The sequence below is a fragment of the Phyllostomus discolor genome, chromosome X (genome assembly GCF_004126475.2).
Source record: "Phyllostomus discolor isolate MPI-MPIP mPhyDis1 chromosome X, mPhyDis1.pri.v3, whole genome shotgun sequence".
Lineage (NCBI taxonomy): Eukaryota > Metazoa > Chordata > Mammalia > Chiroptera > Phyllostomidae > Phyllostomus > Phyllostomus discolor.
The window spans coordinates 25,808,966-25,820,071 of record NC_050198.1 but is presented as its reverse complement, the minus strand read 5'-3'; the positions used below and the strand labels follow the sequence as shown (position 1 = coordinate 25,820,071).

Here is an 11,106-nt window from a genome sequence, read left to right as displayed (position 1 = left end):
TATTATAAATAACACTACAAATTCTCAGTGTGGTTCTACAGAGAAAAAAAACAGTAGAGTAAATTGGATTAAACATTCACTGACCTGAGGACATAAACTGAAAGGTAATTTTTAAATTTTTATTGTACCATTTTATGATATAAACCTATTTTGTCTTTTATCTTTTATCTTTTCCCCAAAAAGAGTAATGGTAAAAGAAATCTGTTCAAGTGTAAGTGAAAACACCTTGAGTTAATAGACAGTATTCTAGTCTTGGCTGCTACACTGAGTTAGATAAACTCATGCAACTTAAGTCTATAAAATGAAAGAGAATAGATTATTAGTAATACTGTTTGCATAGCCCTTTACATTTTTAAGTATATTTTATTGATTGTGCTCTTACAGTTTTCCCAATTTTTCCCCTTTATCTTCCCCTCCACCCTGCACCCCCCTACCCTCCAGAAACCTCTCCCTGACTATTTTATGCCTACCAATTATGCTTCTTATTTCCTCTACCTTCCCCCCCGATTCTTCCCCACGCCCTCCCCACTGATAACCCTCCATGTGATGTTATTTCTCTGATTCTGTTCTTGTTCTAGTTGTTTGCTTAGTTTTTGTTTTCATTTTTTTTTAGGTTCAGTTGTTGATAGTTGTGAGTTTGTTGTCATTTGCCTGTTCATACATTTTTATCTTCTTTTATTTCCTACATAAGTCCCTTTAACATTTCATATAATAAGGGTTTGGTGATGATGAACTCCTTTAACTTGACCTTATCTGGGAAGCACTTTATCTGCCCTTCCATTCTAAATGATAGCTTTGCTGGATAAAGTAATCTTGGATGTAGGTCCTTGTTTTTTATGACTTCAAATACTTCTTTCCAGTCCCTTCTTGCCTGCAAGGTTTCTTTTCAGAAATCAGCTGATAGTCTTATGGGAACTCCTTTGTAGGTAACTGTCTCCTTTCCTCTTACTGCTTTGAAGATTCTCTTTATCTTTAATCTTGGGTAACTTAATGATGATGTGCCTTGGTATGTTTCTTTTTGGGTCCAATGTTTTTGGGACTCTCTGAGCTTCCTGGACTTCCTGGAAGTCTATTTCTTTCACCACATTGGGGAAGTTTTCCTTCATTATTTGTTCAAATAAGTTTTCAGCTTCTTGCTCTTCTTCTTCTCTTTTTGGCACCCCTATGATTTGGATATTAGAATGTTTAAAGTTGTCCCAGAAGTTCCTAAGTCTCTCATCATTTTTTTGAATTCTTGTTTCTTTATTCTGTTCCGGTTGAATGTTTATTTCTTCCTTTTGTTCTAGATTGTTGATTTGAGTCCCGGTTTCCTTCCCTTCACTGTTGGTTCCCTGTATATTTTGCTTTATTTCACTTTTGGTAGCCTTTGTTTGTTCCTTCATTTTGTGACCCACCTCAATCAGTTCTGTGAGCATCCCAATTACCAGTGTTTTGAACTCTGCATCTGATAAGTTGGCTATCTCATTGTCGCTTAGCTCTTTTTCTGGAGTTTTAATCTGTTCTTTCATTTGGGCCATATTTCTTTATCTCAGCACACCTGTTATGTTATGGGGGGGCAGGGCCTTAGGTGTTCACCTGGGTGAGGCAAGCCTCTTTGCTGTGTTGTGGCACTGTCTGTGAGGGAGGGGTCAGAGAGGGAATGATGCAGCTCACTTGCTCGGCTCTACCCCCACTTTCCAAAGAACTCTGTCCTGTGAGACTGGAAGTTTCTCACACTGTGGCAACCCTGACAGTAGTTTACAGCTACTTTGAGTCTTTAGTTTCCCATTCAACCAGTCCTGCTTTTCCCACATTGTCTGCCACCTTGCCGAGCTGCCTGCCCAGCTGCCTGTCTTGGTCCCTCCTACTGGTCTGGTGGATGTTTCTTTAACTCCATGGTGTCAGAGTTCCATGCAGTTTGATTTTCTGGCACTTCTGGTTGTTTATTATTTTTAGATTGGTTGTTATTCTCTTTTTGGTTATGCGAGGAAGCAGAGGGTTTCTACCTATGCCTCCATCTTGGCTTAAACTTACCCTTTACATTTTTCAATGTAATATTTTTATATTATCTGACTTGATCATAGCAATGACTTAATTATCCCAATTTTATATACTTGTCTGTTTTAAATTAGGTTCAGGGACATGCCCAAGTGGTAGAGACTTAATTTTAACCTTTACCTTCAGACTCTAATCCCATGTTCTTTCAAAAGTGAGAAGATCTCCAAAGTCCCTTGCAATTCTAACAATCTAAAATGTTTACAACTAAGCTAGTTGAGTTCTGGTTAACCAAGGATTTTTTTACTCCATCTTTATTTTGTCATCTTTCTGAATATGTGCTAATGTGCCCATAAGGATAAACAGTATAACTATGTCAAAATTTGTTGGAATTTGGGTTCCTAGAAATCAAAAACTTTACTTGCTTAGAAAATAGCTGAAGTATGAATAATTAATATTTGTTAAGTGCTTACTATAAGCCAAGCAGTATTCCAACTATTTTATACATATTAACTCATTTAAATCTTCAAGCAACTCTATGAAGTAGATAACATTATGATGCCCATTTTTCACATGATGAAAACTAAGGCATAAAGAGGCTAAGCATCTTAAACAAGGTTCTATGGTGCGTTAGACTGCATTATTTGTTCACAGTTTTTCCTTCTTGCCTTGTCCTCTCTTCATGAAAGAAGTATTCTTCCCCATTGCCTTAGCATAGGCTTTGGCCAGTGAAATGTTAGCTGACATGACACAAGTAGAAGTTTTAAATGTGCTTGTGTGGTTTGACTTTCTCCCTTGCACTTATGCTATCCACCATGAGAGAACAAACTTTGAGTAGCTTTCCCAAAAAGAGGAGATGAATGTGAAACAGACCAAACCCCAAACTACAGCCAAGCCTAAATGATCCCAACTGAACCCTACAGAGCCACACTCAATCCACTGGCTTGCAAGAGAGAAAGATAAGGGAGATTTGATAGTCATTTCTTATACAGCATTATTTCAGCAAAATCATGACTAAATCATACAGCTAAAATAAGGCACAACCAGAATTCAAATTGTATAGCTTACATTTGATTTGAATCACTTCAAATCATCAGAGCTACTGCTCTAAAAGTATTTAGTGAACAATACAGAGACTAGCATGGCCTCTGAGCAAAAATGACATGCAAGTTTATGAATCATTCCATATTTATAATGTACAGCATAGTGGACATAGTCAATAATATAATAACAATGACAGTGACAGTGACAGATGGTTACTAGACATTATGGTAATCATTTTGTAAGGTATATATATATATATATAGAGAGAGAGAGAGAGAGAGAGAGAGTCACTATGTTGTACACCTGCAACTAATATAACATTGTATATCCACTATAAATAAATAAACAAACAGAATTCACAACTATTTGACATGGAATACAAGCTACCTATACTGAAAGTAATTGAACCTTCAAAGCATGTCAAGGATATAAAGGGGATGATATTGCTACCATAAAGAGCAACCCAAGGCAGACAGCCTTATACTTATTTAAACTTGCTCTAACTCCACTAAAAATAACTAATGGATTTTACTCTTGTGGGCTACATAACCCAATTCAATATAGTATGTAAACTGACTTGGACAAAGAGATGTGTAATCAGTATCTTTTCTTAGATTTACTAATGGTTTTTTTGTAATAGAATCATAAAGTTGGGCAAGATATCCTGTTTTTGTGATGCTGCACAAAGGACATGTAAAGTCTTGTAATGGTTCTTTCAAGATTTTTTTTCTCTGCTAGCAACTGAAATAATGCTATGAATTGTGTTTGACTCCGTGTGGCAACCAGAAAGTTCAGTATTTGCCTTTTCCCACTAGTATAATTTGGTTTGTTTGTGTGGGGCCAAGTCAAATGGCGCCTTCACTCCCAGTTGGCATCCCTGCCACGCCTAGGTGGCTGTCTCAAGATTTACTATGTCTTAGGTCATCAGGAATGCAATTTTTTTTCATCACTAAGTAAATATTTATTGAGCATTTGAAAGATGGAACATTGTGTTAGATAGGCACTGATTTGCTATTTCTTCTATACCATAAACAGGTGACAAAACATAATACAAAATTGAGATATGGGCAGAGTAAGCCTGCAAAGCTTTCCCGCCTCTTCCCTTCTCTTCTAGTGAGTCTTGGTGTTGTCTTCCCAACCCCCACCACCACCCCAGGTAGACTTCCAGTCTACCCTAACACTGTGAAACCTCCACTACCCCCTTTTATTTCCACCCCACACACTTAAGCCCTTTCCACAGGCAGGAGCTCTTTTATATATCACCTTAAGCAATACCATTTCCCCTTTGCATGTGAATCAAACCACCTTAACTCCAATTCTGGGATATGACACCTAAGGACAGTGATATTTCTGGTATATGTAGATAAGGTATCACCATTGGTAGGATGAAACTGCTGTTGACAATGTTTCAGAACCTAGAGGCACAGAATATGGTGTGACTTTTATATGCTCAGGCTGCCTTAACCTCTTTCACCCTCAATCCCCTCACTTATAAAATAAACACACACACATGCATAAGCACAAAACAACCTGAATGCCCCCCAGCAAAAGACTGGTTAAAAAAAAACATGGAATATTCATATTTAGGGATTCTATGTTAAAATGAGGTAAATTTATATGAACCCATGTGAAGAGAGAATTGCTATTAATAGTAAGAATCAAGTCAGTATACACAAGATCCCATTTGTAATGCAAAATATGTATTGTTAGAGCTTACTAATAGTCAAGACCTGTGCTAAGTGCTCCTCATGTGTGGTCATATTTAATCTTCATAATAACTCTGCAAGTTACATACTATTATCCCCTCCACATGTACACATTGCAGGTGAGGAAACAAAAGACAATAAGACTAGTAAGTCCCCGGAAAAGGATTTGAATTTCATACCCCCTACTTTCCTTGAGGTATAATTTTCTCGTAGAGAAAATAGAGTAAGAAAAAAGAGTAAAGCATTGTTCCTAGTCTTCTCCCTGCTTATAGGTTTTTAGTCCTTCCAGAACAGTAAGTTCTCATTGTGTGGAACTTGTACTACTGCAGGTAGTAGAGATAATTTCAGGGATAGCTTTGGCAGTCCTCACAGCCACTATTAAATAACATTAAGCCACACAGTGAGAGCATTATTCCCTGTACAATACTTTTTAATCCCCTGATTACATCACTAAAAAGTTTCAATTTAGGGCTAGTATTTAGCACCCTTTTAACACTTGTTGATCTTTTTGCCCCCAGAAAGTCAACCTCAAGCTCTGAGCAGTCAAGTGTTATCTAGTTAGATTTTAGTAAACTTGTGCTATTTTCATTGTATTTATACCTATGGTTATTATCTATTTAAGGCAAATGACACAGGGTATTTATTTATTGTAATGATAAAGTATTTACTCTTTCAAAAAGATGTACTTAAGATTTTTCTTCATTTGAGTGTGTTAATTTAAAGAAAAATATTAACTAGCAGGGTAAGATGTATACAAATATAACAAAGTCAGTAATTATATGAATAAAATATTAAATACTTCACTGTGCTAAACAATAATGCAGGTAGCCCAAATACCCATGAAAGTGAACTTACTTGTCTACCAAACCAACCATTTGCTAACCAGTTGATATCAATAACACAAATAACGTTTATTTTGTATAAATTTAAATAATAAAATATGAGTAAAGTTTATACTACTACTCAGGAACTCTAAGAAGAATGTAGTCAAAAACAGAATAACCAATGATCATTTATCACTTAATACAAGCCAGGCACTGTTCTAAGTATTTCACATATATTAACTGACAAGAACACCGTAAGATGGACACCATTATCTCCATTCTACTGATGAGCAAACTGAGATACAGAAAAGTTAAATAATATATTCAAGGTCACATCAATTATAATTCTGACTCCAGGGCATATGTTTTTAATCATCATGTTATACTACCTCCTGATAATAAGACTACTTTAAAAACTTATACACATTATTATACTTCTTCCTAGCTTACCGAGACACCAGAAACTGAATCCCAACTTTCAGGTGGCATTCCAATCATTACCTTGCCACCCACAGTCTCTTCTTAGAAAACCTGCTTCATTTTCCACCATCAAAGTGTTACGGTGGCCCTCTCCTAGTACAGGATCTGCTTCAGCTTGGGAGCTGAGGTCAAGCTTTTCTCAGGGGGTTACATTTTACTTTCTCCTTGGAATTCACAATTTGAACACTATGAAACTTAATTCACAAATTGGGACACTGAGAGACTGAATCTTGGAAATAAAATCAAGCAGAGACAGGGAAGGAGGCAGTGCTATGGCAAGCCAACACCATATGTGAGCTGAAGTTCTGAAAGTATGAAAAAGCTAACAAGAGATAAGACCCAAAAACCCTGCCAAGAAAAGAAATTGTTCTGTGACTCCACAAGAGTTAGCAGGATGACTTACAGTGCCTGACATCCCAGTTCCAATTCCTGCGTGGCCTGGCTACTATACAGTTCTTATCCTCAAGTGCCTATTAGAATATAGCATTTAATGTTATAATCACTGATTCACTTCAAGCTAGAGTGAGTAGATTTCTATCACTTGCTATCAAACACACCTAAACAGGAGTAAAGTTGTATACAATAGATCTTGAAAGAAAATGCAGAGTGATGATAGTATAGATGGTAATAAGGTCCCCCCAGTCCCGGGATGGGAAAATGATAGCCCATGTAGTAGTGGCAAAGCAACTCATTAAGTTATAGTCAACTGTCTCAAGGATCTCCAAATGGGGGCTTATCAAGGAGGAGGATTTGCAGGACTTGGTAGCCAAATGTAAATACATCTAAGTGAGTTGGTTTCATCTGGTGGCTTAAATAAAGAATATCAAGAAAGAAACAATTCCTTCTAGACTGCCCACCTAAAGGAAGATAAGGAAAAGCAAGGCATTTAATTTTCATAGGCTATTCTTCCTATCTGTAGCAGTGTGTCTCAGGGCAATACTGAATGGCTTCGATAGTAAGCTTTATAAGACTCTACTGAATGATGCTTTGGAAAGTTGTCAATAGACCTGACAGTCATAAATAAATTGCCTTGCAGAGACTATTTAAATTATACATCATTGGTAATGATTATTCAGGTGTAATGAGTTTAATTGATTACAAGAGTGCTTTTTTTAAGATGATGTAATAACTGCTAGTGTTGTTGGAAGTGTGAGCTAGTGGGAATGATTTTAAATTTCAAAGAATTTGATTTGCATTAGTTGTGAGAAATATTTTAAACTATGTAAACAAGATTGGTGCTTTCCTATAGCCCTGGATTACCCTATCTGTCACTAAAAAATAAGGCTTTGGTTAATGTTCAAAGGCTCCTATTTTGAGGCGGTTATCTCAAGCAAATTCACAAAGACCAGTTGGTTATTGGTTCTTGTCTCCTCCAACCACAAAGGGAAAAAAGAAGAAGAAAGAGAAGAAAAGAAATATTAATACCAACCACTTCTTAGCCAATTGAGGTCAGGCTGACATCCTCCAGATGCCCACCTTCCTTGTTTGTCCCTCCCCAACCCAACATGGACACCCTGGATATCCAGGGGGTAGTTGAAGTAACATTTCCATATGTGTGTCACCCCTGGAAGTGTGCTGCTCAGATCACACTTCAAGAGAGAACTTACCATTCAGGACCAAGGAGCTCAATCAGCTGGCAGCCTCCACTTGTAACACCTTCAGGATCCGCCTCAGTTATGGAGCTGAGGCCAAGGTTTTCTCAGGAAACCCCAGTTGATGACTCAGCATGTCAGAAGTCCAGGGGCTGGCCATTTCTGCCCAAAGCAAGGCTTCTCTAACAGCAACCTTTCTCCAGAATTCATGGTTGAGTTGGTAAGACTTTGCTATATCTGCATCTCAATCTGCAGGCTTTCACTGCCTAATCCTGTTTTACCTCTTTTTAACTTTTATAAGTTTTACCCCCAATAAAATTGTTCCACTCCTAACTCCATCTCCATGTTGGCTTTGCAGAGGACCCATTGACACAATACAATTTTACTTTTGGCTGCTGCTATCCCTAAACAAAGACCAGTACTATTTTCATGAAGAGTTGTTAGATAGGAAAAAACTTGGATGAAAAACATTCATAAAATCTTCCACTTGGAACTGGAGAACATTGTGCTAAGTGAAATAAGACAGTCAGAGAAAGACAAATACCATATGATTTCATTCATATGTGGAATCTAATGAAGAAAACTGAACCGACAGGCAAAACAGAGACAGACTCATAGATGGGGAGCAGATGACAGTTAGTGGGGGGGGGGGGCTAGGGGATGGAGGAATTGAGCAAAAAAGAAAAAGGACTCATGGACATGGACAACAGGGTGGCAATTGCTGGGGGCAGGAGGTTATAAGGGGACTAAATGGTAATGGGAAAATATAATAAAGATTACATATTTGAAAGAAATAAATAAAATCTTCCATTACTAATTTTAAGTCATAACTGACCCAACATGCTGGAGTTCTGAGTCTAGTGAAATCCAGATGAGAAGGGTATTGTGAGCCCAGCTGAATGCAGCTGTGAGCCTGGCTGAACAGCACTATTTGGTTTCTATGCTACACTGGGTTCCTTGAGTTAAAATTAATGCCTTAATTGGAAAAGATTCAAATCTCCATCACTGGAATGAGAATGTTATGGAGGAGCCAAAGGAATTAAACCCTGGGACTCCTCCAAATCCCTAAGACCTCCCAGATGGACACGTATGATTATCGCTCCAAATATAAACCAAACCTGGGATGCAGCTGGACTAGTTACAAGGAAAGACCACTGAAGCCCCTCCTATGTGTCAAATGCCAAGCGAGGCACAGAAGACCTAGTGACATAGCAAGGGAGAAAAAAATCTCTGGTTTCATCGAACGTGCATCCTAGTGGGTGGAGTTGGGGAGGAAACTAGATAATAAAATGGTAAAGTATGTTATATATTACGTGGTTATAAATGCTATGGGGAAGATTAAGCAGAGAAGGGGAATAGACTGTGGGAACAGGGCTGCAATTTTAAATAGGGCATCAGAGAAGGCCTCACTAATAAGGTGTCATTTGAGTAGTAGGTAAGGAAGTAAGCCATGCATATGTAAAGAAAAAAGCATGCCAGGCAGAAATAGTAGAATTTGCAAGGACCCTGAGATGGAAAAGTGCTTATTATATTTGAGAAACATTCAGAGTGGTAGGACATCAGGTCAGAGAGGTAGCTAATGTCAGATCATTAGGACCTTGTAGGCCACTATTAGGACTTTTCAATTTTAATAAGAGTGAGGAGCCATCGGAGGATTTTGATCAGAACAGTGACATGGGCTTATTTTAATAGACTGCTCTGTGGATGATAGACCATAAAGGAGCTTGAGTGGAAGCAGGGAGGCCAGTGACAGGCTACTGCAAAAATCCAAGAGAAAGAATGATAAAATGATAATAGCCTGGAACAAATGGAGTAGCAGTGGAGTTGAAAAGAAATGGTTGGACTCTGGATATATTTAAAGTAGAAACAATAGGATTTGCTGTTTGATTGCATATGTGAGGTATAAAATAGAATTAAGGATGATTCCAGAGGTTTATCCAGAGTAACTAGAAGGACAAAGTTATCATTTCTTGTGCTAAAGAACATTGCAGGAGGAGCCAGTTTAGAAGGAAGACCAGAAGCCCCATTTAGGACATGTTAAGTGTGAGATGCTAATTACACCAAAGTGGACATCTTGAGGAGGCAGTTGTATCATCAGAAAATTCTCAGGATCTGCCCTGGTTGGTGTGGCTCAGTGGATTGGGTACCAGCCTACAAACCAAAGGGTCGTCGGTTTGATTCCCGGTCAGGGCACATGCTGGGTTGCAGGCCATGTCACCAGTAGGGGGCATATGAGAAGCAACCACATATTGATGCTTCCCCCCGCTCTTTCCCCCTCCCTTCCCCCTCTCTAAAAATAAATAAATAAAATATTTTTTAAAAAATAAAATTCTCAGAATCTGTTCTTGAGTCAAACTAACCTAGCAGATAGTCTCTCCAAGTAATTGTTAGGCTTCAATTAAAAGGGTACCAACACTTACCAGAAGGAAACCATTTTTATGATACCTGCTCCCACAAGAAAATCCTCTGCAGCTTTCTTTCTCAAATGTTTCATACTTCAGTACACAGTAACACCATCTATCCTGAAACCCTAGAAGTAACTATCCTCTCCCTAAATGTCCCCTTACCACATACATGTCCAATCAGCCACTGAGTTTTATTTATTCTCCCTCTTCTATTTGTCTTAAATCCATCTATTTTTCATCATCATTGCTATCCCTCTGGTCCAACTATCATCATTGTTCCCTTGGACTGCTGCATTACCTCCTATCTGGTCTCCTATGCTCTTACCTCTTTTCCATCCATTCTCAATTCCATTAAGAGAGGGAAAGGTAACACACAAGTTTGCACATGAGTGCCCAGTATTCCCCCCACACACACCCCGCTAGTCATTGGGCCCAAAATCTAGGGAGTGAGAAGGTTAGAAACTCACACATAAGTTCTATAGGAATTCAATAATATCAAGAGTGATGTTTGCATAGTGGCAAATAATGATAACTGACACGCTTTTGAACTGGATAATGATAAATAATGATCATTGAATGGGGGAAAAATAACAAATTGGAATGAGCATACTGGAAAAGGGATGGAATGAATTATGTGTTTTCACTAGACAGTTCTTTACCATAAAGCTGAGTTTGATCACAGAAAATAATGTTATATTTCTCTGCACATCTGCGTCACAGTAGGAGATATCAACCTGGCTCAATGACCCATTACCCTTCTATCTGTATATACTCTTTCCTCTACCTTAATGTTCCTCTGCATCCCAAACAGATTGCTATTCATCCTTCAGATCCCAGCTTCAATGGTTTCCTCAAAAAAACCTTCCCTGACCCCAAATGAGATCAGTTCTCCTTAATACCTGCTCTTAACATTTTCTACATGTCCTTTATAGCACTTAACACAAATGCAATTGTATAATTATTCATTTAACTCATATTTTTCTCCTCTAGAATGTAAGCACCTGAATAGGGATTGTACCTATCTTGTTCGTGGCAGATGAACAAAATATACCCTATGTCACAAGGGCATAGCATGGGGCCT

General features: G+C 38.1%; 1 pseudogene; it reads left to right on the top strand.

Moving 5' to 3' along the window:
• The first annotated feature begins 3,069 nt into the window (after positions 1–3,069).
• On the top strand, positions 3,070–3,167 carry LOC114505843 (annotated as a pseudogene).
• Positions 3,168–11,106: the final 7,939 nt, after the last annotated feature.